At 34.9% G+C, this 24520-nt stretch overlaps 1 pseudogene; it reads left to right on the top strand.

Annotated features, from left to right (window-relative positions):
- LOC114307777 (ATP synthase subunit gamma, mitochondrial-like) overlaps window positions 1-11899 on the top strand; it is a 33217-nt pseudogene extending 21318 nt beyond the window's left edge.
- Window positions 11900-24520: the final 12621 nt, after the last annotated feature.

The following is a 24520-nucleotide window of genomic DNA, read 5'->3' on the forward strand; positions in this document are numbered from 1 at the left end:
CACCGGGGTATGTTCCGCGAGGACGGAGTGAGCTTAGTGGTCTACTTGCTAACCTTTCGATTAGTGAGGATGTTGAGACTCAGATTGTGTTGCCAAGGGTGGTTTGTGAGTACTCGGACGTCTTTCCCGAGGATCTTGTTGGTTTGCCACCGCATCGAGAGATTGAGTTCTCTATTGACCTGGTGCCCGGCACGGCGCCGATTTCTATGGCACCTTATCGTTTTGCCCCAGCCGAGTTAGTTGAGTTGAAGATTCAACTCCAGGAGTTGCTAAACAAGGGTTTTATACGTCCTAGTGTTTCGCCGTGGGGAGCACCAGCCCTCTTTGTTAAAAAGAAAGGTGGTGCTTTGAGACTGTGTATAGATTACCGAAAATTGAATCGGGCTACGGTTAAGAATAAGTACCCTATGCCTCGTATAGATGATCTGTTTGACCAGTTGAAGGGTTCCCGTTGTTTCTCTAAGATAGACTTGAGATCAGGTTACCACCAGTTGAGGGTCAGAGAGGAGGATATTCCGAAGACGACATTCCGTACGCGGTATGGCCATTATGAGTTTCTGGTGATGCCATTTGGACTCACCAATGCACCGGCAGTCTTTATGGACTTGATGAACCGGATCTTTCGGGAATTCTTGGATCGGTTTGTAGTCGTTTTTTTGGACGACATCCTTATCTATTCGCCTTCTGAGGAGGAGCATGAGTCACACTTGAGGGTGGTGCTTGAGTTACTTAGAGTCCATAGGCTGTATGCCAAGTTTGGAAAGTGTGAGTTCTGGCTGAAGGAAGTCAAATTCTTAGGCCACGTGGTGTCCGGGGAAGGAGTGTCTGTTGATACATCTAAGGTGGAGGCAGTGCAGGATTGGGCACAGCCTAAGAGTGTATTTGAGATTCGCAGTTTTCTGGGATTAGCTGGGTATTACCGTCGGTTTGTGAAAGATTTCTCCAGACTAGCTTCGCCTTTGACTAGATTGACTCGGAAGGGAGTCAAATTTGTATGGAGTGAGACTTGTGAAAAGTCATTTCAGGAGTTGAAAGTTAGACTGACCACCGCTCCAGTATTGATTATTCCAGAGAGAGGGTTGGGTTATACAGTCTATTGTGACGCCTCACGAGAGGGTCTGGGTTGTGTGTTAATGCAAGAGGGGAATGTAGTTGCCTATGGCTCACGTCAGTTGAAAATTCACGAGCAGAATTACCCTACGCATGATCTAGAGTTAGCAGCTGTGATATTTGCCTTGAAGATTTGGAGGCATTATCTTTATGGGGAGAAATTTGAGGTATTCTCGGATCATAAGAGTCTGAAATATTTGTTTACACAGAAAGATTTGAACTTGAGGCAGAGGAGGTGGATGAAATTCATAGAGGATTATGACTTTGAGTTGCATTATCATCCGGGAAAGGCCAATGTGGTGGCCGATGCCCTTAGCAGAAAACCTGTTGGTGTCATAGCCAGTATAGCCATCCGAGAATGGGAGATGTTGGGTGCACTTGGGGAGTTTGATTTACTTCTGGGCGAATCCGTTGAGGCTGCGGCCTTGTTTTCTGTTATTGCATGGCCTACACTGGTGACTCGAGTGTTAGAGGCTCAGAGAGGTGACTTTGAGGTAGAATCTCTCCGTGAGAAGATTTCCGGTGGGAAGGTTGAGAAGGGTTTGACGGTATATTCCGACCTGAGTGTGAGATACCGAGACCGTCTGTTTCTGCCGGAGTCTTGCCGAGAGGAGGTACTCCGAGAGTTTCATCATTCACGTCTTGCGGTGCATCCGAGGGGCACTAAGATGTATCGGGATTTGGGTCGCCAGTTCTGGTGGCGGGGTATGAAGAGAGATGTGGCAGCTTTCGTATCTAAGTGCCTTACTTGTCAGCAAGTGAAGGCTGAACATCAGAGGCCAGCGGGTTTGTTGCAACCCTTGCCTATTGCTGAGTGGAAGTGGGAACACGTCACTATGGACTTCGTTGTGGGTCTTCCGAGGACTCAGCGGGGTAGTGATGCTATTTGGGTGGTTGTAGACCGGTTGACTAAGTCGGCGCACTTCATTCCTATGCGCGTGAGAGATTCGGTAGATCATCTTGCCAACTTGTACATTCGGGACATAGTGAGGTTACACGGGGTTCCAGTGACGATTGTCTCGGATAGAGATCCTCGTTTTACTGCCAGGTTGTGGCAGAGTTTGCAGAGTGCCTTAGGCACTAAGTTGACCTTTAGCACGGCTTATCATCCTCAGACTGACGGACAGTCCGAGCGTACTATTCAGATACTTGAGGATATGCTTCGGGGTTGTGTTCTAGACTTTAGTGGGTCGTGGGAGAGGCACTTGCCGTTGGTAGAGTTTGCCTACAACAACAGTTTCCAGTCTAGTATCGGTATGGCACCATTTGAGGCCTTGTATGGCCGACCGTGTAGATCTCCTGTTTGTTGGGCTGAGGTGGGTGATGCACCTCTGTTGGGTCCGGAGTTGGTGAGGGAAACGACGGAGAAAGTTGAGCTTATCCGTAAGAGGCTTGTTACAGCACAGAGTCGTCAGAAATCTTATGCCGACCGTAGGAGGAGACCCTTGGTGTTTGCGGTGGGTGATCATGTCTTTCTGAAGATATCACCTAGACGGGGTTTGATGAGGTTTGGGAAGAGTGGGAAGTTGTCCCCTCGGTTCATTGGTCCGTTTGAGATCCTTGAGAGGATTGGCGAGGCTGCTTATCGTTTAGCTTTGCCGCCGCAGTTGTCCGGAGTACATGACGTGTTTCATGTGAGTATGCTTCGGAAGTATGAGTCGGATCCATCACATGTGTTGGATTGGACCGATTTAGTGGTTGATGAGGATGTCTCGTATGAGGAGAGACCGGTTCGGGTATTGGATAGGCGGGATCAAGTTTTGCGAGGCAAGACCATCCCTTTGGTAAAAGTTTTGTGGAAACATCATGGAGTGGAGGAAGCCACTTGGGAGCGTGAATTGGAAGTCCGTGAAAAATACCCGGACATGTTTATTCATTTGTAATCTTGTATTTAGATTTTCTAATATTGTTGAACTTAAGAGCTTTACATATGTCTTAAGTTGTAAAACGTTTAGTATGTTTTGGTAAATGGGTGTATCTTGAAACTTGCTTCATTATAGAAGTTTAGTATAGCATTGCATATGTTGATTACATTGCTGAGTGTGTTATATATATCATACAATTGACTATGATATGGGGATTGTTAACATTGAAAGGAATAATGCATAATAATGATACAGGTTGAGATATATGTTGTGTTATATATTTAATATGAGATGCCTCTTGATAAAGAGATGAAATGACCAGTTTTGGGTCAAGATGTTTACTAATGAATTGTAAAAAAAAAAAATCTGTTTTCAAAAACTTATACTTAATTTCGGGGACGAAATTCTTTGAAGGGGGGGAGGTTATAGCGACCCCGGTCTTTTCCCATTTGATTATTGTATCCGGACTTAGGTTCCGTAGATTCTGTCATTGTATAATTGTTGTTGTTGTCCCTTATTTTCTCATTTGGAATTAGAGGATGTGTTGGGCAGGTTTGTTTCAGGTTGGTTGGGTTTAGAAACCAAGTGTTGCTGTCCAGGTTTTTGGTTCTTCGCTCGAGCGAGGAGTTGTTCGCTCGAGCGAGAGGTTGCGTCTGATTTGGACCTGTAGCTGTGCATTCTTGGCTCGAGCGAGATTTTCTTTGCTCGAGCGAGTTGGTTTGTTCTTCGCTCGAGCAATAGTTCCTTCGCTCGAGCGTGTGTCTGGTTACAGACCTGTGGGTTTGAGTTCTTCGCTCGATCGAGTTTTCTTTCGCTCGAGCGAGCTTTTGGGTTGTTGGCTCGAGCAAGGCTTCCTTGGCTCGAGCGTTGCTTTTCTGTGTCTGGTCGCTCGAGCGACCATGTCTTCGCTCGAGCGAGCCTGTCCAATTTATATACACAGCAGCGGGATTTGATCAGTCTTTTTCATTTTCTTTTGATTCCAAACCCTAGGTCCGACTTCTCTCTCTCCCTACTCACCTTCTTTCTTAGATTTGATCCACTTAGGGTGTGTTTCTACCCTAGATCCTTCATTAAAAAGATAGAGGGAGTCGAGGGCTTTCATTTAATCTGAACATTTGGCGATTTGGAGCACTTTGGTATTTGGGCACTCATCTTTGTCTTCACCATTTGTGTTGTTTTCTTCGAGGTAGGGATTTCCTACTCCATTTATAGGTTTTGTTCTAAGTTTTGGTAATTTGATATGTTGGGGATACTTTGGTAAATTTTGGGAAAAACCCTAGTTATACTATTGAATTAATTTGTATAAGTAATTCATGGAATTGGGAAAAGATGGTTAAATTCATGGAATTGAGGAATTTATTGATTAAATAGCATAATTGGGTATTTGGAATCACTTGTCTATTGAATTGTTGACATAGTTATTTTCAGTTTAGAAATAACTGTTTTGGGCTATCGGTGGAGGATAGTCGTGATTGTTGTAGACATTGCATGTGGATTAGGAATAACTGAAACTAATCACATTGGTTAAGTCATTAATTTTGACTATGGTATTGATACAGAAAATACGTGTATTGATTGAGCATTGCATTTGCATACATTTTTTTGTGTGTGGGAGGAGATAGGGGATGTACTCCACGGTTTAGGGGAAGATAGGGGATGGACCTCTAAACCGGATTTTGTTTGGGAGGAGATAGGGGATGGACTCCATTAGCATCACTTTTGTGTGTGCTTATTTATATAGAAGTGTTTTATTGATACAGCACTAAAATGTGTATCAATCTGGAAGTATGAAGTGTTTGATTTGAGCTTGAGTCTCATTTGTTTGTTGATATTGGAAAGATGTGAATATGACATATGTGATTCACTATTGTAAGTTTGGCCAGGTTCTGAGCCATGTTGATAAAATTGGAAAGTAAAACGTATCTTTGGCAATAGTGTCATGAGACTGTAAAATGAAGTAATTGATTATATTGGTTAACCATCTGTTGAATGCTATTGCTTTATTCATTGCTTATATGTGGTTTAGTATATTTCTATTGGGCTGTGGCTCACCCTTTATGGGAACATCATTTTCAGGTTCAGGTGATAAACTACCTCCAAGGACTTAGCTTGGGAGGGTTTGGCTTCTGGATTGAAGAAGACTACCTTTAGTTAATAGTTTTTATTTATTAGTACATGTAAACATTCAAGCCTAGGGCTTTTCTTGTATTGAGATTAGAACTCATATTTTTGAATCCAAGTGTTGGCTTGGAAAGATGTAAGCCCGTAGGGCATTTTATTCGATGTTACATGTAATGCTTTATTTCGTAATACTCTGATGAATGAATTAATATATTGTCTTCTTTAAATAATGCATGTCAATGATATATAATGGGTAAATTTTGAGGGCGTTACATAAATTCATTTTGTCCTCTTGTAGTTTGGGTCTAAAGCACTTTACCTCTTATCATTCAAATATAGTCAAAAAGTCTTCAAGCGATTTTGGACTAAAGTGCTTCCGTTAGTTTTTCCATCCGAACGGAAGGTGTATTATACACACCATTTTTTAGAGTGAATTTTGTTTTTTTGAAAAATTAGAATGAAATTAATAGAACAAAATGATAATTTTACCCCCATTTTCCCCAAACATAAAATTAGATTCGTATGTTAATTAAAATAAAATATAATATAATTAAGAATTGATCTAAAATATAAAATATAATCAAGAATTGATTTCAAATATAATTAAATAAAATATAAAATATGCAATAATTAAGAATTGATCTAAAATGTTATTAAATTAAAATTAGATTAAAATGTTAGAAATTGTAATAAATAATTAAGAATTTAGGATTAATTGTGATCTAAATTATAATTAAATTAAAATTAGATTAATATGTTAGAAATTACAATAAATAATTAAGAATTTAGGATTAATTGTGATCTAAAATATAATTAAATTAAAATTAGAATAAAATTTTAAGAATTACAATAAATAATTAAGAATTTATAATTAATTGTGATTTAATTGAATTAATACTAGACATTATAAATTATGTGTATGAAAGATGAGAGAGAAAGAAAATAACAAATATATATATATATATATAGGGTTTGAATGTATTATAGTCATTTCACATCTATAGTTAACAGTGTTAACAGTTATATTTTAGTCCAAAATCACATGGGGGACAGATGGCTATTTTTAAAAGATAGATAGGATAAAGTGCTATCAAGCCATATTACAATGAGATAAAATAGATTTTGTCCAATATTTTACAAAAATGGCAAATATCCTTTTTGGGCATAGCTTGTCCTGGACGGGACCATGCTGTTTGGGCATGTGGGACTTATCACGAATTTCGTCTCAATGATTCAAACTTTTCATTTTTTAGACCACAAGTAGATTATTCATGAAAAAAATCACGTCAATTCAATAACCATAACCAGGTTTGCAAAAAATTGAAGGACAAATATTATTTGAAAAGTAAACCATCAATTTTTTGAGAAACAAAACTAACGTGATTACAGTTATCTGATTAACCTAATTTGTTTAATGAATAATTTATATGTTGTGATCTAAAAAATAAACGGATCAATTGACCCATTAGTTGTTTAAGTAAAAATATTAAATATCATTATATATAAGTGATCTCATTATATATTCATTGTTTGTTTTTCTTTTGAAGCAACATTGACTTTGCAGCCCCTGTGTTTTGGAAACAAACTGTGGCCTTTTTTTTTTTTTAGGGTATTCAATTTGGAAATGGATTTTTTTCCAATCCATAATGTAGATTGGATGGTTTTATTTAGGTCCTTAAGGCGTACCACAGGTGCCATTTCACGATAACCTAAACTGTTCATTTTATAAAGTCCTTTTTGTATATATACTCCATAAAAAGTAAAAAATAAAAAAATGATAAATTACAATCACCTCTCTTGATGTTTGAAAAAAAACAATTAATCCCAAACTTTTGGTGTAAATACACTAACATCGCTTAATATTTTACAAAACTATTAGTCCTTTTTTTTTATCGATAATTCATTAGTCATATGTAAGGGTAGGCGTCGTGTGTCATTTCATTTTCTTCTTAGAGTAATCTCAATACTAACTTCATATTATTGTGTCGTGCCATTTTTTGTCCGTGTCATGTTATAAAATTTACCATTAACTAACAATATCAAGGTGTATGCATTTTTTTTTAAAAAAGAAAATCATAAATTAAATTTAATGAAACTAATCTCTATTGAATAAAATTACTGATAAGAATATTTGATTTTAATTTAACTTATAAAAACTATCATATATATATATATATATATAACTAGATTAACTCAAATAGTAACAAAAAAGACACTATCTTGAATTTTTTTTTTAAAAAAAAACTTATATTAGTCATGAAATTCGATTTTACATGCATTTTAAAAACAAAGAGAACCCTAATTAGTGTAAAATAACACATAACTTCTTGTTCACATAATACTTTTCATTCACATAACACAAACTTACAAAATAAAAACACAAATTAATCACAACATAAACATTCATTTACATCCATACACAAGTGATTTGGGGTTAACATTACATGTATCTTGAAATGCAGCTGTAAATATTGCCTTCCAAAAATGTACAGAAAAATGTAAGCACTCAACTTCTATTGATGATCTAACACCACAAAAGTGGACTTTGACAATAAGGCAACTCTACAAGTTCAATTTCTTCATCCATTTCAAACTCCGATTCAACAGCCACTCCCTTTCATACTTCGATTCAACAATCTAGTTAAAAATAAATAAAAACGTTGATTCAACAATCCTTTTGAAAATAAATCCTAAAACAAAGTACACTCTTCAAATGGTGAATGCAGCACCTTACTAAACATACAACATCCTTGAAACCATATTTTTAGGGTTAATTATACCGACTGTCCCTTAAGTTCTTTTTTTTTTTTATTGGCAAAAATCAATTATTAGTTGTTAAATTAAATTAGCATTTATGAAAGTTAGCCTCCCCCTTGCAAAGCATTAAGTGCTTGCTTCGTAATTCAATTTTCCCTTAGAAAGAGTTGAACCGATAACCTTCCATTGAGACTAAACCCTTAACAAATATCACTTTAACCCATTCATCTATAAACTCATACATCCCTTTCAATTCAACTATCAAAATGTACTATTTTTATCCCTCTAAACCACTCTTAAAAGGGATGTATTTATTTGTATGTATTTGTACATTTATATACAAGGTTTATAGATGTAGGGTCAATATGTACAGTACAGGTTTATTGATAAGGTAAAGTGATAGGGTCTTGGTGTAATTAACCCAATTTTAAAATATATTCATAGTAAATTGTAGGAAGGCCCATAATCAAGCATACGCAAAAATCAGAGACAAAACAAAATACAAGCATTACCTAAAATCAATGTTCACAAACAAAACACAGCACAAGCCTACTCAATAATCAGTGTACTCTTTAATGATGACTAAACACCTGAGATCAGATGTGCAATCATATATATATATATATATATAACAAAAGAACTTTAAAATAAGATCAGAAGTGCAATATAAAAAGGGTAAATTATATTGACACCCCCTGAGGTTTATATTTATTACAATTCCCTCCCTCACCTTTTGGAAATTACATCTCCTTCCTTGAGGTTTAAAGTTTCATTATAGAATGCTCCCTCCAGCAATTTAATTTTTTTAAATACCAATTTTTCCCTCTTTACACGTTCTCTCTCCAAAATCAAAAGAACCTGATCTCTACGATCATCGGTGAAGCGAACAATGGTGCTAGCATTAGTAGATACAGTCTTGAGACAAGACGATATAACCCTATTCTTACCTTTCCCCTTCTTCACTCTTCACCACCCACCACCACTGATCTGCCGCCAGTGCCCATGACCATCGCCAATTACCTATGATTATCCGATACTTCTCCGATCGTAAAAAAACTATATAATCCTCTCTCTCTCGACCAATATAGAAAGAGTAGATGCCGCCGCTCACCACCACCGTCGTTGCTTATCATCACCGTCGCCATTGATCCAACTCCGCGGCTGTCCTAAACCTCTTTGCTATTGATGCTACTCTTGAACTCAGCTCCCTTCGAACTCGCACTCGCACTCGCAAGGTAAGATTGAGAATTTTTTTAGTGTTTTTTTATGTTGTGTTTCACTCAATTTCTACCTCTCTCCTTCTCTCTCTATTTTTGTTTTTATGGTGGTGTCTGTTTTTGTGTTTCCTTTGCTGTAATTCAAACCCCAAAACACCTTTGATTCTATTAGGGAATGGGTCGTCGATCACAAGCTTCGCACTTTTGATTTTGATTTGATTGTTTTGGTTTCAATTTTTTTTTGAAGGATGTTTGTGGCTAAGCAACATAGCGGGTTCAATCGCCTACAATTGGTCCCAATCCGACATGAAAACCAGTGTTCAAATCATTCACGCTAGGTACAATTTTGCATAACCTATTTAGAAATCCGAGAAAATATAGAGGAAAAAGGAAAATAAAAGTGCAAAGTTTCTGTTTTTGTTTGGGATTTGTTAAAATATCATTTTGATCAATTTAGGGTTTTATGCAAGGGCCCAGCAGATTTTGTGAAATTTTTGTGTTTGTACTTTTCGGGTTGATGATGATCTTCTAAGGCCCCTTCAATAGCATCACAGAAATACCCACTTGGTTTTTTTGGGGTATTTGAGGTTTATGTTAATTTTTAATTTTAACTTTCTGTTGTTTGGATGTGTCTAACATTAACTTTGAATAAAAAAATTTGTGTATGGATCAAGAATTAATTGAATTTGAGAACAAACTCAAGTATCATTAGCCAAATTACCATGATTCATGAAAGCTTCATTTGTCTTTTTATACACTCGTATGCAAATCTTAGATCATTCATATTTCATTTTTGTTCCACCAAAATCAGGCATACAATTCCAAAGTTGTATATACTAAAAAGGTGTGTCTGTATGTGTGTGTATGGGTACTCTAGAATCAATCTTGCTTGAGGTATTTGCATATTTAAATGCTCCTTTCTTTTCAAACCAAACTCTCTGGTCAATCAGGATACAAACTCCCTGAGCCACTAGGTTAATGCTTGCTTTTATTTTCCTTTTTTTCTTCCCTTGCTATATCCAAATTGTTGCCCTGGCAGGTTTCTATTCTTGCAGATGAAATCTTGAAAAATGTGGAGTATGATGCATTGAGGATTGTTTTAAACAAATTTGGTTCAGTTGTCTCATTTATGCCGACAACAACAACTATATCATATCCTGAGGTGATTATTGTAACGCCCCACTACTTGCTGGCCCAAATAACTTGTGGGTTGACCAACAATACCCAAAAGCTTAAGTCCAAGTTATTTAGTAGCAAAGTAGTGGTGCTATATATGCCCAAGATCACCCATGCAAACTTTCGATGTGGGACAGGGTGTTACAAACTCCCCCACTTATAAATCCTCGCGTCCTCGCGAGGGTCTATAATCAATCAGAATACCACGACAAGCTCGTGGCCAGCCCAGAATAAGTGGCCCACATGGTTGTGTGCATGGGTTGGCTCTGATACCATTTGTAAGTGGCCAGCCCAGAATAAGTGGCCCACATGGTTGTGTGCATGGGTTGGCTCTGATACCATTTGTAACGCCCCACTACTTGCTGGCCCAAATAACTTGTGGGTTGACCAACAATACCCAAAAGCTTAAGTCCAAGTTATTTAGTAGCAAAGTAGTGGTGCTATATATGCCCAAGATCACCCATGCAAACTTTCGATGTGGGACAGGGTGTTACAATTAGAGTGCTTTGAATTTATTAAAATAAAAAAACCACAAATTTTATTTGTGTTTTATTTTGTGGATATGAATTTGACAGTGTGTTAATATAGATTGTGGAGAATGAAGCTGAAGCAGGGGGAAAGATTGGTGATATGGATTCTTACGAAATTGAAGATGGCGAGACGAAGTCAGAAATACTTTAGAATCTTACAGAATTCCAGTTTTCTTGTGTAGGTCCTACCATATTTGATGTTTTTAACAATTCTTGAATTTGGGTTGTACTAATGCTGCTAAAAGGGCATTTGTAGTTCTCTAACTTAAAGACGGTTTTCTGGAATAAAGTATCCATTTATGTAGATTATCCAAGTCTAAGATTGTTTGATATGAAACAAATTTTGATGATTTTTGCAGGTGATGTTCAATGCGGTTTTGGAGAATGCTTACAATGAGCAAGGAGCAAGGATGTCTGCCATGGATAGCTCTAGCAGAAATGCTGGTGACATGCTTGATCGCCTCACACTTACTTATAACAGGTCTCTTCGAATTTTTTTTGAAGGACGTTTGTGGTTAAGCGGCATAGCGGGTTCAATCGCCTACAATTGGTCCCAACCCAACATGCAAACCAGTGTTCAAATCATTCACGCTAGGTACGATTTCGCATAACCCATTTAGAAATCCGAGAAAATATAGGGGGAAAAGGAAAATAAAAGTGAAAAGATTATGTTTTTGTTTGGGATTTGTTAAAACATTATTTCAATCAATTTAGGGTTTTATGAAAGGGCCTAGCAGATTTCGTGAAATTTCTGTTTTTGTGCTTTTTGTGTTGATGATGATCTTCTAAGGCTTCTTCAATGGCGGCACAGAAATACCCACTGGGCTTTTTTTTTGGGGGGGGGGTATTTGAGGTTTTATTATACATGAAGTGTTTGCTTGAAAAAGAATCCCTTTTTTTGACATGAAATATTTTTCTTTTTGGTCTATTGATACCATGATTGGTGGGTGACATTAATCTGCTATTAGCTTCAAAAGAATTGGCCTAGAAAAGCAAATCAAGCTGTGCATGAGTTGAGTGCTTGGACTTTTGGGATCAATTTTTTAGGGTCCCTTTCAGGTGCAGAGGCTTCCATTGCGGTCAGAAGGTTGTGAAGTTGAATGTTGCTGATGCAGTCCTCTAGCTTTGTTTGCTTTTGTTTTTATGGTTTCCATTTTGTCTTGCTTTGCTTCTTTTTTGGTGCTCCGTTGTTGTCCCCTTGCCCCTTAGCATGTTATTCACTCACCCAAAAAAAAAAAAAAAAAAAAAAGAGAAAAGAACATAAATATTTTTCTTTCTTTCTTTCTTTCTTTTATTATCAAGAAAGATTACATTCAGTAGATATCCTATCTAAACTATAGAGCTTCTAGAGCTGAAGACTCTGAATTTCCATGGAGGTTGTTTGGTGGAGATTTTCTCTCAATTTCTGGGAAATTTGTTGAATTTGTGGTCAAGTTCTGAAGACGGGTAGTAGAGATTGAATGGGTATGAAGTAATTTCTTTTTATATTTTATTTTGTGATATTCCTTAATTTTATGTTAATTTTGGGCTTTGGTTTTGGAGTTCTATAGTTTTTTTTTTTTTTTTGGGGGGGGGGGGTTATTTTCATAGTTTTTTTAGTGTATGACAATATAATGTTTATTTTTCTCATGTAGTTATAATTTGATTGACAGCAATAGCATTAACATGTGTGTATTTTAGTTTTAATTTTTTTAGATTGCAGAGCACTGGCTGGTGTACATTATTTGATATTTAATTTTTTTTTTTTTTTTTGGAATCATAGAGTACAGGTTGGTATGCATTGTTTGATGTTTAATATTGTAGAGCACTTACTGATGTGCTTTATGTGGTATTTGGTAGTTTTTTTTTCTTTTTATTACAGAATGTTAATAAATATACAATATTTTTTATTTCTGTATTTTGTTCAGTGTTTACAAATTTTTTTACTTGCTCTATATTTTCATTTGCAATATTGGTGAACATTATAAATCTTATATGTTTGTTTTTTAATTTGCATTAAGGCTAGGAGGAGTTGTTATTTTATTTGAGTTTTGTAAAACGTGTAATACAAGCAAAATTGTTACAAGTTCTCTAAGAAGAAAAATATTTCAATATCTTTTTTTTTTCTAGTATCTTTATCAAAAAATGAAACAAACTACACAAATTTCAACAACATACGTATAAATTACAATTATATTTTGATCCTAACATTATTTACACCGTGCCTTTAGGCACGGGCCTACATTAGTATATATATAACTAGATTAATTCAAATTTGACATTTTTTTTTTTAAAAAAAAAAAAACCTTATATTAGTCTTGAAATTCTATTTTACATACATTTGAAAAACAAAAAGAACCCTAACTAGTGTAAAATAACACATAACTTCTTGTTCAAATAATACTTTTCGTTCATATAACACAAACTCACAAAAGAAAAACACAGTTTATAATCACAACATATGCATTCATTTACGTACACAAGTGATTTGGTGTTAACATTACATGTATCTTGAAATGCTGTTGTAAATATTGTCTTCCAAAAATGTATAGAAAAATGTAAGCATTCAACTTCTATTGATGATCTAACATCACAAAAGTGAGCTTTGACGCAACTCTACAAGTTCAATTTCTTCATCCATTTCAAACTCTGATTCAACCGTCCCTCCCTTTCATACTTCGATTCAACAATCTAGTTAAAAATAAATAAAAACTTTGATTCAACAATCCTTTTGAAAATAAATCCTAAAACAAAGTACACTCTTCAAATGGTGAATGCTGCACCTTACTAAACATACAACACCCATGAAACCATTTTTTTTAGAGTTAATTATACCGACTATCCCTTAACTTCTTCTTTTTTTATTAGCAAAAATTGATTATTAGTTGTTAAATTAAATTAGCATTTATGAAAGTTAGCCTCCCCCTTGCAAAGCATTAAGTTCTTCCTTCCTAATTTAATTTTTCCTTAGAAAGAGTTGAATCGATAACGTCCCATTGAGACTAAACCTTTAACAAATATCACTTTAACCCATTCATCTATAAACTCATACATTTTAACCCTTTCAATTTAACTATCAAAATGTATCATTTTTACCTCTCTAGACCGCTTTTAAAAAGGATGTATTTATTTGTACATTTATATACAAGGTTTATAAATGTAAGGGTCAATATGTACGGTACAAGTTTAGTAATAAGGTAAAGTGATAGGGTCTTGGTGTAATTAACCCAATTTTAAAATATATTCATAGTAAATTGTAGGAAGACCCATAATCAAGCATACTCAAAAATCAAAGAGAGAACACAGCACAAGCATTACATGAAATCAATGTTCACAAAAATTGGGTTACCTCTCTAGACGGCTCTTAAAAAGGATGTATTTATTTGTACATTTATATACAAGGTATATAAATGTAAGGGTCAATATATACAGTACAAGTTTAGTGGTAAGGTAAAGTGATAGGGTCTTGGTGTAATTAACCCAATTTTAAAATATATTCATAGTAAATTGCAGGAAGACCCATAATCAAGCATAATCAAAAATCAAAGAGAAAACACAGCACAAGCATTACCTGAAATCAATGTTCACAAACAAAACACAGCACAAGCCTACTCAATAATTAGTGTACTCTTTAAGGATGACTAAATACCTGAGATCAGATGTGCAATCATATATATATATATATATATTAAGGGAGAAGAGTTTTTGAAAATGTCTAATTTGTCTTGGAGATATATTTTGATCCAATGGTTTAAATTACCTCATCTAAATTTCAATGGTTAGGATGTCTTTATTTCCCGCCCAAATGCTCTTTGAGCATCAATGGTTGGAAATCTCTCTCTCCAAAATGTAATGGTCCAAAATGGTCCAATGTAAATTAAAGGAGAGAGACTCTGTCACAGGTACTCATTTCTCTCTCTGATTTCAATTTTTAAACTCTCTCTTTCTCTCTCTCTCTCTCTACCGTGCGACGACCACAGACCATCACGATGCCGACAACCACCAACCACCTCTCCTCTTTGTGTCATCCTCTCTCGGCGACACCACCGACCGCCTCCTCTCCTCTCACCCTCCTCTTTCGGCTCTCTCCTCTTGCAAGGTAAACTAGAACTTCCAACTTTTGTGGGTTATGTTGTTTCTGATTTCTGACATGTGGGTGTTTGGTTGGGTTGATCTTGAAATGAGAAATGAGTTTTGAAAGTTTAAATTTAAGTTTCTTAGTTAAATGGTTGTTTCTGATTTCTGACATGTGGGTTGATCTTCTAACTTAAATGAGTTTCTGATTTTGAGTTTTGTTTCTTAAATGGATTTAAATTTAAATTTTTTGAAAGTTTTGGGTCTGAAATGGGTTTCATTTGTATTAAGGCTAGGAGGATCTGGTGAATATTGAATCGGATATGGAGACATTGTTCTCTGCTGAAAACATGTATGTATGGGTTTCACTTGATTTAGACCCGAAACCTTAAAAGGGTTTCACTTGATTTTGTATAGTCCAGTGTATAAATGGGTTTCACTTGATTTTGTGGGTTTGAAGAACATGTGGGTTTGAACAGTGAATGAAAGGAAACCTGATTTCACCTGATAAAACAGTGATTGATCATGTGTATGAAACAGTGATTGAAAAACAGTGAAGAAATACCAAGTGAAACCCATTTATTCCATATACAAAAAGGAACCCATTTATTCTATATACAAAAAGGAACCCATTTATTCCATTTGTAGCTCTGTTTTTGTATAAATTTAAGTTTCTTATTTAAATGGAATAATAGGAAAATCCAATGAATGAAAGGAAAACAGTGAAGCACATTAAATTTAATGAAACCCATTTATTCCATTTGTAGCTCTGTTTTTGTATATATTCTAATGATCAATCACTGTTTTTTAATCGTTGAATCATAGTTTGAAGAACACAAAAACAAAACTGAAGCAACAACAACAGAGCTACAAATTAATGTTGCAATGATGGAGATTGGCCCACTGATTCACCTAAAATGCCATTCTAATTTTAATAAATTCCATAATTTTGTAGGTGCGGTATTAATAATCAAAGGTATTTTAAATGTCGTTCTAGTATATGCCCATACCTAAAGGTTTAATTACATATATATTAAAGTAAGGCTAGCACCGATTTGGACCCACCGATCGGTGCTAGCCTTGCTATTAACATAACAAAGGAGTTATTAATATATATGATTTGGACCAAATTATGGTACCCTTCTCCCTTAATATATACCATAACCAAATTATTAATCATATTTGATCATTAAAAATACCAAATTATGGTATTCTTAAAAATACCATAATCGGTGCTAGCCTTGCTATTAATATAACAAAGGGATGGTATGCTTGAAGAATCATATATATTAATAAAAATGCTTAAAGTAGAACGACATCGCGGAAACAAATCGATGAGGTTCTCCAAAATCTTAACTATATTTGTTCATTCCTCATGAGGTTCTCCAAAAAATTTTGTAAGGTTTTTTGTAAGGTTTTCTTTGTGTGTATATATATTGATTACAAATTTTTTTTGTTTTTTTTGTTTGAAGCCACAAAGATCATCAATTGAAGAGTTGGTTGCACTTTTCTGGGTAATGTTTTCTTTGTGTGTATATATATTGATTACAAATTTTTACAGATTTTTTTTTCTGTTACAGATAATATATACACACATATATGAAGAGTTGGTTGGGTTTCACGAAACCCATTTACTTTGATTTTGGTAACAACCATTCAAAAAAATAACAGAACACAGACCCAGAAGAATAATAATGGTAGTTGGATGATTCCCATTATCCAAAAGCAAGTTAAAAAATTATTGGGATGATTCCCATTTCTCCACAAAATCAAACCGAAAACAAAAATATAAGAGAAGATACCATCAACTGGATTTGTTATGTGTAAATTCCATTGAAACATTTTATCAAACACTTAATAAGTATGGAATATTTTTTCGCGATTTTTCTATGTGGGTTTTATAGCGATCCCGGTTTTCCCTTTCTTTATTTATTGTATTCCGGACTCGGTTCTGTGGATGTGTTGTTGTCGTATTCTCATTTCCAGCCTTTACTCTTTGTATTTGCGTCTTGGGTTGTACTGGGCAGGTTTGAAACAGATTGGTTGTATTTAGAAACCTAGAGTTGATGCCCAGATTTTGGCCTTCACGCTCAAACGGGGCTTTTGACGCTCGAGCGGGCCCTTTGTTGTTGTTTCTCCGCTCGAGCGGGCGTTTTGACGCTCGAGCATGATTTTTCATCTCCTAGTATATTTTCTTTGCAGGTCATCGGACACTCAAGTAGAGCTTTTGACACTCGAGCGGGCCCTTTTGACTTCGTTCCTTCGCTCGAGCGGGGATTTTGACGCTCGAGCGGGGACCATGGTCTGCAAAACTTCTAGAAGTGTGCATCCGGCGCTCGAGCGGCGCTTTTGACGCTCGAGCGTAAGTCTGTGTCTGACGCTCGAGCGAGGCGTTCCACGCTCGAGCGTACCTATTTGTATATCAGTCTGAATCTCAACTTTTTGGATCATTTTCTCGACCCATTCTCTCTCTCTACCTTTTCAAAACACAAATTTGAGAGCCTCTCACTCTAAACTTCAACTTCTTTCTAAGGTTTGATCTAGTTTGAGTGATCTTCTTCCTTTAGGCCTTTGTAAAAAGTGTGGAGCTTGGTGAGAGTTACATTTTGATCGGAAAATTTCTTGGTTTGGAGCACTTCGAGTTTTCTCCATCTTCTCCATCTGGTCTCTTCTCTTGAGGTAGAGATAACTACTCATATTTATGGTCTTTGACATAAACTTATAGTCATTTTGATGAAATGTTGAAGTTGGGTAATGTTGGGGGTTAGGTTTTCAAAATATATAAAGAGGGGTTTTGTTCTTTTAACTCAAACATGTATATTTTGGATCTTAAAATGAGGTTATTGATGTTTAATGAAAATATTTGAGCCTTTGGGTCAATGTTGACAAAAGGGGAGGAAAGCCCTAATTTATTGTTATGAATTAATTTGTACAATTAATTTGGAAAGATATGAAAATATGAAATTGAGTTGGAAATGATGAAATTGGCTTAAGATGAGATTGAATGGTGAAGTTGGATTTATTAATCGCTCACTTTTGAAAATGTTGATAATTTATCTGTTGATGCATTTATTATCTGTTTAGAAATAATTGCTTTGGGCTATCGGTGGAGGATAGTCTTGATTGTTGTAGACACTGCATGTTGATTAGGTGAATTAAAACTAATCGATTGAATATGTCATTGAATATGACGGTTGGAATAATACATCAAATATGTGTATTGATTGATCATGTATATGATAATTGTTTATATACATTGTATTGTGTGGGAGGAGATAGGGGATGTACTCCATGGTTTGGGAGGAGATAGGGGATGGACTCCTAAACCGGATATTATTTGGGAGGAGATAGGGGATGGACTCCATTGATACAGCAAATATGTGTATCTATTGTGAAGTATGGAAGTGTTTTAATGTGACATTGATACATCAAATATGTGTATCTATTGTGAAGTATGGAAGTGTTTTGATATGAGTTGTTATCTCATTTAAAAGGGAAGTACTTTAATATGAGTCGTAGTGTCATTAAATTGTTGGCCAGGTTCTGAGCCACGTTATGAACTGAATGTTTGATAAGTAAAGGAAAATGAAATGAAACATGGACATATTTGTCATGGAATTAGAATGTGTTATAAGTTGGTTTATATGAGTTAAACATTTATCAAATGCTAATGTTTTAGTTATTGCTCATATTATGTTTAGCATATCTCTACTGGGTGTTGGCTCACCCTATATGGGACAGCATTTTCAGATTCAGCTGATATGCCACCTCCAAGGACGTAGCTTGGGAGGTTTAGAGGCTGAAGTTCTTTGGTTGATATCTTTTTGTGTATTACAAGTAATTTAAGCCAAGGGCTTACTTTGTGTAAAGGGTTAGAACTCTATTTTTGTTGAACCCAAGTGTTGACTTGGAAAGTTGTAAGCCTAAAGGGCATTTATATAGCGACCCCGGTCTTTTCCCATTTGACTATTGTGTCCGGACATAGGTTCTGTAGATTCGGTCATTGTAAATTGTTGTTGTTGTCCCTTATTTTCTCATTTGGAATTATAGGATGTGTTGGGCAGGTTTGTTTCAGGTTGGTTGGGTTTAGAAACCAAGTGTTGCTGTCCAGGTTTTTGGTTCTTCGCTCGAGCGAGGAGTTGTTCGCTCGAGCGAATGGTTGTGTTTGATTTGGACCTGTAGCTGTTCATTCTTGGCTCGAGCGAGATTTTCTTCGCTCGAGCGAGTTAGTTCGTCCTTCGCTCGAGCAATAGTTCCTTCGCTCGAGCGTGTGTCTTGGTGCAGACCTGAGGGTTTGAGTTCTTCGCTCGATCGAGCTTTCTTTCGCTCGAGCGAGCTTTTGAGTTGTTGGCTCGAGCAAGGCTTCCTTGGCTCGAGCGTGGTTTCTCTGTGTCTGGTCGCTCGAGCGACCAAGTCTTCGCTCGAGCGAGCCTGTCCAGTTTATATACACAGCAGCGGGTTTTGATCAGTCTTTTCTTATTCTTTTTGGTTCTAAACCCTAGGTCCGACTTCTTTCCCTCAAAACTCATCTTCTCTTTAGGTGTTCATCTACTTCTAGGGTGAATCCATCTTAAGTTCTTTGTAAGAAAGATAGAGGGCGGCTTGGGCTTCATTCTAATCTGAACATTTGGTGATTTGGAGCACATTGGAATTTGGGCATTCATCTCTATCTTCTCCATTCGGGTTATTTTCTTTAAGGTAGGGATTTCCTACTCCATTTTATAGGTTTTGTTCTAAGCTTTGGTAATTTGATGTGTTGGGGATACTTTGGTAAATTTTGGAAAAAAACTTTAGTTGTATCATTGAATTATTGAATTAATTTGTATAAGTAATTCATGGAATTGGGGAATTCATTGGTTAAATAGCATAATTGGGTAATTGGAATTATTTGTCTATTGAATTGGTAACATAGTTATTTTCAGTTTAGAAATAACTGTTTTGGGCTATCGGTGGAGGATAGTTGTGATTGTTGTAGACATTGCATGTGGATTAGGAATAACTGAAACTAATCACATTGGTTAAGTCATTAATTTTGACTATGGCATTGATACAGAAAATATGTGTATTGATTGAGCATTGCATTTGCATACATTGTTTTGTGTGTGGGAGGAGATAGGGGATGTACTCCACAGTTTAGGGGAAGATAGGGGATGGACCTCTAAACCGGATTTTGTTTGGGAGGAGATAGGGGATGGACTCCATTAGCATCACTTTTATGTGTGCTTATTTATAGAAGTGTTTTATTGATACAGCACTAAAATGTGTATCAATCTGGAAGTATGAAGTGTTTTGATTTGAGCTTGAGTCTCATTTGTTTGTTGATAATGGAAGGATGTGAATATGATATATGTAATTCATTGTTGTAAGTTTGGCCAGGTTCTGAGCCATGTTGATAAAATTGGAAGGTAAAATGAAGTAATGGACTATCTTGGTTAACCATCTGTTGAATGCCATTGCTTTATTCATTACTTATATGTGGTTTAGTATATTTCTACTGGGCTGTGGCTCACCCTTTATGGGAACATCATTTTCAGGTTCAGGTGATAAGCTACCTCCAAGGACTTAGCTTGGAAGGACTTGGATTTTGGAAGACTACTTTTAGTTATTTGTTTTTCATTGTTAATACATGTAAACACACAAGCCTAGGGCTTTATTTTTATTTGAGTTAGAACTCATACTTTGTGTCCAAGTGTTGGCTTGGAAAGATGTAAGCCGGTAGGGCATTTACTTTGATGTTGCATGTAATGCTTTTATTATTTGTAAGACTCTGATGGACATTATAAGGAATTATTAAAGTGTTCTCTTTAAACAATGCATGTCAATGATATATAATGGGTATATTTTTGAGGGCGTTACAATTTACCTTTGTTGTCAACATGTAATACTGTTTGTAAGAATACTCTGATTTATGGAATATGATATCTCCTTCTTGTATCATGAATGTATATTTTATGGGTTTATTTTGAGGGATTTACAGGTTTTCTAAGTTTAGGCTTAAGTTACAATGATGTGTATATTTTTTCTTTGTTAGGAATAGACATCATTTCAAGCCAAGTAAATAACTAAACATCTTTTCTTACATAGAGTTTGATTAACCATGCTTGAATGCACTTAGTGCTGGTAATGTGAATGTCCTAATTGATCAAAGTTATCTTATAATTTATTCTACATTCCCCCCCCCTACACACACACACATACGTGCGCGCGCACACACAAAAATAGTGAGTGAATCCATCATAGTTTATTCTACATTCCCCCCAAATAGTGAATGATACATGCCTTGGATATTTGGTAAGGTTAACAAAAATATAGGTATATTCAAATTGGTGAATCAATCAATGGGAGTTGGATCTTATTTTTAATAAAAAACTGTGGGCAATTTTTAGGGAGTTGATTTTAGATAATGGATAATGGAGTTTGCTTGCTTGTATTTTTTATTCTTCCTTTTGCTTCAGGTACATATGCCTTGGCTTGAAGGTGTGTTTGATTAGCTCATAAAAAGTTGTTATGGTTTTGTTTGCTACAATGGTTGATTAGGTAATTTGCCTTCCTTTGTCAATAATTTGTTGCTTATCTATTGTTTAACTTGGCTTCATTTTACATGTGAAAATTAAGAATCTTAAATTTTTACTAGCTAGGCTTCATTTTATTTGTTGCAATTTATGTTTTTTGTTTAGAGACGGTAGAGAAGCCAGAACCAAGAAGAGCGAGTACTTGATTTTTTTTGAATTTCATACTATTTTGATGATAATCATTGTGATAATTTTTATTGTAATTTTAAAAATTAGCATTGTTTAGAATGCCTTTATGTTTGACTTTCTTGTTTTCCAAAAACAAGATGTTTTAGTTTGTTTTGATTTGACTTGAAAGATTCAAGTTAGACAATGAATGGAAGTTTTGTGTGGGTCTATTAGTGAATGTTTCAAGAAATGGAGAGCAATGGCACAACGGCCCATTTAACAAGTGAGCCTTTTTTTTTCTTCACAATGTGGGTGTTTGGGAAGTGGGTTTTTATGTAGGTTTTTTTAGTTGTAGAATATTATTGGAGAAAATTTTTTTGTGTTTGGGAAGATAGTTGGGTTTTTTGTGGTTGGATGTGATGTTTGTGAGAGAAAAATTGAAATGATTATGGGGTTGGATGTGATATTTTGTTTGGATGTGCTTTTTTTGGTTTTACAAAAAATTTGTCTTTTTGTGAAAAAAATCAAAAAAAACCCCAAGTCCCAAACTTCTCAAACACCACCAATTTTAGAAGTTTATTTATTGAATTTCTTTTTATTGGAATTTTTCTTCTTGATAGGTGATTTTGGGGGTGGAAGAGAAATTTAGATTATATTGATTCAATAGAATAACTTTGCCTATTACTTTTTTCACACCCTATAACTCTACCAGTGCTTAGACACTGTAGGCACAATTGTATATTCATTTTAAAATATATGTGACAAAAAAATGTGGTTATAATAAATTAAATTTTTGATTGGATGGGTTAGAGTCAATTTTTTTTCTTCTTCTTCCCTTTACTCCTGTGACTCTTAACTCAATATATTTTTGTTTCATTGGGTGAAAACTGTCTGTTATTTTTTACAAGAGCTGAGCCTATTCTTTCCTTTCTTTTTTCCTTCTTTTTTCTTTCTTCTTTTTCTCTCATTTTTTATTTTACTTTCAGAGTGAGGATTGTAAGTTCTGATAAAAAATAAAACAAATTATGCTTTCAGCTTTGCCAGTTAAACAATGTTGAGATTGGCTCAATGAGGTTTAGAAAGAATTTGTAAAAAAAAAAAAAAAACATTAAAGAGGTCTATAGTAACAAAAGTCAGTTTTAAGCCAATTGGCCGTTTGATTTTTCTTCAAATATTTAGTTTTGGAACTACATTAATTCAGTAGACTATCTATGTTATTAGTTAGTCATCTTGGAGTAATGAGTGATGACATAAACTTACTTTATGCTTGAAGCAGTTTAAACCTGCATTATACTTTTAATTAGATGATTATGCATAATGGTACCTCATAAGTGAAGAAGAAGGTGGTTTCACTTTCAACTCTTAATGTTTGTTTCAGCTATTCACTTATGGATTTATTTATTTTATTTTATGTGTTAAAAAAATAAAGTTATCTGAAAATGATCCTGTAGAAATTGATCCTGTACAAACATTATGGTACTTTGATTAATTGTTTTATTTCTTTTGTTTTGATTGCTATATTTCTATAAATCAATTTCTAATATCTGATTTCCTCTTGCTGCAGTTCATCAATTTTTGGCGCAGTTCATCAGTTTCTATAATGAATGGTATTCAATTTTATTTTTTTTATTTCTTTCATAATATTTTTCATTAAAGTTTTGATAAATATGTCATTTTTTTTCTCCCTCTAATCATTAGTTTTCTCCCAAATTTTAGTTTGTTATTTTCTACTATTTTCATATTGTGCTGTGTTTTTTGTGCTGGTGGTCATCAATTTCTAGGTTCTCAATATAATCAAAGGTATAACTCTCTCACACAATTTTTCTTTATTACATCTGTTTCATTACTTATATAATTTTGATAAAAGTTAAATTGTTTGGTTTGTTACTTTTTTAGTTATGTTTTAAACAAAGCTCCCTTTCCATTTGCATTAAAGATAGGCAAAATGGGACTAATGAGCAGTAAACCATGATAAAAAAAAAAAAAAATAGTATTGCTCAAACTTTTTGCTTTCATTTGCTTTTTCCACTTGATTCTTTTTCTTAATCTTTCTTTCTTTCTTATGGAGCTTAGTAAAGGGTGTTGTAGTAGTCTTTGTAGCTTTTCTGTTAGTGGTTTTGGTGAATGTTAAAGTAGTGGAATGAAATTGAATGGATTAGTATGACCTATGCACTGTACACTAGATTTCTTTTCCCCCCATAAGAAAGTGTTGGCTTGGCCATTACATATTTTGGTTATTGTTGGGAGTATGTGTTGAAAATTTAAACCAAAAAGAAAATGTGCATAATGAGGATTGAAAAAATTGAAAAAAGAAAAGAAAAAGGAAGATAAACATAGACCAATCTCTTCTTTTTTTTTTTTTTTTTTTTTTTTGGTGAACACAGACTAATCTTAGTAACAAAATGCCTTTCTTAAGACTATACATTGGTAAATTTTGAGTTGCTTTGGAAATAACTTTGTGCTAAGTTTTGGAATCCCCTATTGTCAAAATAAAAATTGATGTCTAATTGTCTTTTAAATTGGCTTTTCAGGATTTATATATTTACATTTTATTTAAGACAACTAAAGTTGTAGGTTCTTTTTTCCTCTCTATTTCTGCCTTCTCTTTTTTAACCTATTGGAATATGAGGACAACAAAATCGTGGTGTAGAGTTTTTGTTGCCCCATTGTTCTTTTTGCCTAGTTTAGTTAGTAAAGGAAAACAAGTGTTTTCATTTTTTGTCAAGTACATAATAAAGGTTGAAAAACCTAGAAAACCCCTAGATGTTGATTTGTGATTATGTATCAATTTTAAGCAGAATATAACAATCCCAATCAAACAATCAAACAATCAAGACAAAGAGACACAACAATTGCCCGTGGTTTTTTTATCACAGTTGGAGGTGTCCAATTGTGGTTTTTTCCACGTTAAATTGTTGTGTCTCTTTGTCTTGATTGTTTGATTGTTTGATTGGGATTGTTATATTCTGCTTAAAATTGATACATAATCACAAATCAACATCTAGGGATGC

Source organism: Camellia sinensis, chromosome 6 (assembly GCF_055761805.1).
Source record: "Camellia sinensis isolate YWXY chromosome 6, ASM5576180v1, whole genome shotgun sequence".
Taxonomy (NCBI): domain Eukaryota; kingdom Viridiplantae; phylum Streptophyta; class Magnoliopsida; order Ericales; family Theaceae; genus Camellia; species Camellia sinensis.